At 54.9% G+C, this 4,909-nt stretch overlaps 1 long non-coding RNA gene across 1 annotated transcript; it reads right to left on the bottom strand.

Moving 5' to 3' along the window:
• Positions 1 to 698: 698 nt before the first annotated feature.
• Positions 699 to 1,819, bottom strand: LOC106727116. The gene is made up of 2 exons (XR_001363276.1): positions 1,776 to 1,819; positions 699 to 1,318 (listed from the first exon to the last, which is right to left on the bottom strand). It is a non-coding gene; the product is annotated as an uncharacterized LOC106727116 (long non-coding RNA).
• Positions 1,820 to 4,909: the final 3,090 nt, after the last annotated feature.

The raw sequence follows: 4,909 nt of genomic DNA, 5'->3' as shown, positions 1-4,909 counted from the left end.
TCCTCCATTTCTGTCATTTGTGACCTGTTTCTTTGTCTCTGCATTTTTTATGCTTCGCTGTGTCAATAGAGTGGCTTTGTGTGCTAGGTGTCCTATAGGGCCCAGTGGCTCAGCCTCCCCAATTACCTGAGGTGGACACTCGTGGTGCACCCCTTTGTGAGCTGTGTGCACACGTGAGAAGAATTTAGTAACAACATCAACATCAGCAATGACAGAACCTGGGGTGGCCAAGCCTAAACGCTGGACAGTGGCCACCCATCCGGCCAGCAGCTCTAAGGAGCAGGCAGGGTGCCCGGAGGAGGTGGGGTGGGCCTGACCCGGCAGAAGCAGAAGCAGGCTGAGCCCCTCAGCGGGTCGGGGCCCTGGTGACCCCCCTGCAGAGAGAGCAGGCTGGGTGGGGGGCGGCTGACAGATTGGGGGGCAGGGCGGCGACGGTGATGTGACCACATTGTGGGTTCTTGTTCCAGCATCGAGAAGGGTTCAGCAATCTGGAGAAGGCTGTGCGTACATTAGATAGGAGTCCAGAGACAAAGCATCATTTTGAAAGGCATTTGGGGGTCAGAGGAGCCTAGTTTAAAGGGAACTAAGATCTCAGATCTCCTCGTCTCAGGACCCCATGCTTTTCATTAACACAATTTGTCCTGAGGCGAGGCAGAGATATATAGTTCACATAACACTGGCTAGTGAAATAGAAAGGCCAAATTTAGACTTTTTTTTAAATCAATACATTAATCAAAGAAGCAGCAATTCTAACACCAAAAGAGCTCAATAAAAACAGAGACTTTCATTCTATACCCCGAGCACCTACAGCAGCACCAGGCACAGAGCAGCCCGTTGGCCAATTTCACTTGAATGAATGAATGAGTGAATGAATGAATGAATGAGTGCTTACTTTGTTTAAGATGCTACAAGGGATGCCAGCCATGTAAGATGCAGTTCCTACTGCAACATCTAGAACCTTACACTCCAAAAGGATAAAACAAAAAAAACGCAAACACAGCTAAACTGGGCACCGAGGGGAAAGGTCAAGGAAGTGAGCAGCCATCCAGGTGCGGGAGGGACGGAGAAGGTCTATGTAGGAAGTGGCCTGAGCTGAGTTCCCAAAGACAGGAACGCCCGGCAGCTGGTGACGGCTGCGCTGTGGGCGACGGAGGGCCGGGGTCCTGGCCTCCGGACTGCGACCTCACAGACCTTTCGTTCCAGTGGAACCCCCTGCTCTTCCGACTCCCTCGGACACCATTGCACGCAGCTCGCTCCTCCATCATCAAAGAATTCGTATTTTCTCTTGAGTAGGAAAGGAAATAGTTGATACACGTGGCTGAAATATAAAAATAGAGAGACATTTAAGGAGGTAAAGATACAGTCCTGCTCAGTGGAGTTTACATTTGGGACGCCTTCCTTTTTTTCTGTTTTTTTTTTTGTGGACACGAGTTTATACATGTTAATGTATATACTCGTCTGTTGGTTGTTGACATATATGTTGTGTATAGATTTGTGTTCTCCCTGTTTTCATAAAAGTTTGTATGTTTTTTTAAACTTCTCACATGAGGATTTTTTTTTTCCATTGATCTTTTTTAGAGAGTGGAAGGTGGGGAGGGGGAGAGGGGAAGAGAGAGAGAAATGTCAGTGTGAGAGAGACATAGCAGTGGCTGCCTCCAGTCCCCATCCCAACCCGGGATCGAACCTGCAGCCCTTCGGTATGTGGGCCGACGCTCTAACCACTGACCAAACCGGCCGGCACTAAAAAAGTTTTAAAGAAATTATAGCGTGTATACCATTCCCCAAGTCATGAGAACTTTTTCATAAGCAGCATCGTCATGCTTCTTGCACACGAACGACACTGTGAAGAACGTGATTTTGTAAATGACTTTTGTTCACTTTGTTTTCTGAGAAGAGATTCCTAAATGTGGAAATGCGTCTCCACGGCCTAGGAAGCTGGTGCTAGCGGCTGCGCTCCGGCCAGCAGGGGGTGCCATTGTCCTGGCTGCTCGAAAAGGCTCCGCCTGTTCTCCAGGGCCAGAAGCTCCTGCAGCCTTGCCTGAGCTTAACCTGGCCTTTTGGCTGACTGTTTGGAAGCATAAAAGCGTTTAATTTCTGGACTCTGGGACCTAACATTTCACCTCCACATGGCACAGAATATAATGCACAGAAATACATTGAGAAGTGTTGGGAGATTCATGTGCAAGGGTGTCCGTTGTAGCCTTGTTGAGGATAGCAGAAGTTCCGGAACTGCCAGCAGGGGGCTATGACATGCCCGCACGGCCATGGGGAAGAAGACGCGGAAGTATGAAAGGGCTGGGATTAGATGTTAGTGAAATCCACCGTCGCTGCGCACCTGCCCGGGCTGGAGTGTTCTCCCGGCGCCCGCGCCAGGTTCACGCCCTGCCTTCGGTGCCCTGTCGCAGTCTCACCGCCCGCACGCCCACCGCGCTCCCTGCTCAGCCCTCCACCTGCCCAGCCCCTCCAACCACTGAGCTTGTTACTGTCTCCGTCGTTTTGCCTTTTCCAGAAAGTCGCGTAGTTGGGACCGTACAGTGCGAAGCCTCTAAGTGGCATGTACTGTTCCTCTGGGTCTTTTTGTAGCTGGATCGCTCAGATGTTTTTATCACCAAATAAGGTTCCATAAATGATTTTATAAATAACATTCCAGTTCACCAGTTTGCTGACCCTCTCCCCTATTGGAGGCCCGGAAATCGAGGCCCAGAAATCGCGTTGTTTTCTCAAAGCTCCCGAGGCTCCTCTGCGTGCACCCAGCCGGCGAGAGATTCGCACACAGGGACAGAGAGACACCCGGCCTGCACCGAACATGGAACATAAACCCCAGGGAATTAGGCATCTAAACGCCCAGCAAGCCTTTAACGTGCTCTTAAAAACATAGAAGGGTACGTAAGTAGAAGACCTTTGAGGACGGGAGGGTTTCATTCGCTTCAAAACGCATAAAATAAAAGGTTGATGGAGTTGGCTTTGGAATGTAAAAATCCCGTGTTTCCAAAGACATCGTCAACGAAGCAGAAGAGATAAGCCGCAGACGGAAGTATGTGTCTCGCGCACCATGTCACCAGTGTTAGTGTTTAGAATAAAAGGAATTCAAGTGTGTTCATAAGAAAAAGATGGGCTATCTACTGACCTTCACCAGGGGCCCAACGTGATGGTGGGGGTCCTTCCCCTCGGAGGAGGGGACAGACGAGGGGGTTGAGGGGGAAGACTCTGCCCACCATTGCTGCCCCTGAAGGTGGAGGAGGGGCCGCGGGCCAAGGAAGAGGGCCCCCTGTCCATCAAGGGCCATGGGAAGGATGCAGAGAGAAAGGCTCTTTTTGCTGCTCCTGATAGCGAACAAGTGTTTTCTGCGGCCGCTACCCTGACTTCCTCTTCCTACTAAGAATCTCTTGGGGCCGAGCAGCTCGCCTCTGCCAGCTTCAGGCTGCTGTTCCCAGGAGCCCGTCCTTTTCCGTCGCACGGCTCCAAAGACACCCCCTAAACACACATCCTCCTGCGTTGGCAGCACCCGCGCCCGCCTTTCTCCGGCACAGCTTCTCGGTCTCCGCGGCGTCGGCATTGGCACGTGTGTCAGACGCGAGCCCGTGGCGATCAGGTCGGTGATCTGCTCGAGCCAGACGTGTGTCAGCCTTCCCCGGGGAGGGGGACGGGCAAGGTGCTCATTCCACTGCCGCCCGGGAACTGGGTGGAACAACGGTCCAACACGCCCTCCCTGGGCCCCCGGGTCTGTTTGGAGACTCGAGCGAGGGGGTCCTGGTGTTCAGATCTCTCTGGAAGGGAAGGCACGGGCCCAGGGCTGGCGCCCTTCTGTGTATTTCGTTCTCACAGGCCTGCCCTCCCGCCTGGCTGGCTCGCAGTGAAGCGGCGCTCGGACAAGAGCCAGGTGTCCCCCAGCCCTGGCTGAGGCAGGCCCGGCCGAGTGCCCCTCTGTGTCCCACATCCTAGAACTCCTTCCGTGAAAAGCCATGTGCACTGTTGTGAGCGGGAGGAAACCTTGCCGCCATCTGCATCCAGCCCCGAGGGGGAACGGCTGTGAGGCTGCAGGCGGTTGGTAGGAGCGGCCGGAGGCTCGGAGCTCCGCGGGGCAAGGCCAGGGGGTGAAGGGACTGCAGAGGAGTCATCCTGGCGAGAGGTGCTGGGCGTCTGGGTTAGAAGTGGCGGAGCAGAGGGACCAATCTGAGAAGAGTTATTTCTCTTTTGTTCAATTTCACTTTCTGGTTTAGAAACATCCCGACTCACAGCCAAGTCGAGGGGCCGCTGCAACGCTCAGCCGGCGCCCGTAGCCCCCAGGCGCCCACGTTTCATACCGGCGGCTGCGGGAGCTGAGGCGGAGGGAGACTGGTGATCGATCAGATCCCAGGGAGTAGGTGGTGATGAGGGGAGGAGAGCAAACGAGAAGGAAGATGCCGGAATGCCTGGGCCTCCAGCCGGGCCAGGGGAGAGAACGTAGGCAGCCCGGCCGCGCGGGAGGGAGACGAGGGGCAGGTGAGTAGCGGCTCTCGGGGCGGCGGGTTGTGCTGATACCACACTGGCCCCTGCCACGTGGATGAGAAAGAACACGGGGCAGCGGGCCCACCACGGGCTCCCCACCTCCCGTGGGAGCAGCCAGGCTGAGGCTGAGCCAGAGGGAGCTGGGGGGCACCTGGTGATGTGCAGGTCTGGCCCCATGAGGGTTTCTGAAAATGAAAAAATAACCTCCTAGCCTTGTCCCCATGACAAGGGTTTGAGCATCTGAACAGAGGGAGGCAAGAGAGTGTTCCAGAAAGAAACCCGGTGATGTTACAGGCTCGGGTCCGCCGTGCAGGCCGCTGCCCAGGCTCTGCTCAGGGTCTCTGCTGGGGGCACAGGAGCCAGCTCTGCCTCAGCCGCCCACTCCTTTCTCTGCTGGGGGCACCTGGGAGCGGCAGGTGCG

Source organism: Myotis brandtii, unplaced genomic scaffold (assembly GCF_000412655.1).
Source record: "Myotis brandtii unplaced genomic scaffold, ASM41265v1 scaffold369, whole genome shotgun sequence".
Taxonomy (NCBI): domain Eukaryota; kingdom Metazoa; phylum Chordata; class Mammalia; order Chiroptera; family Vespertilionidae; genus Myotis; species Myotis brandtii.
The sequence above is the reverse complement of the archived record's forward strand: the minus strand, read 5'-3'. Positions and strand labels throughout refer to the sequence as shown.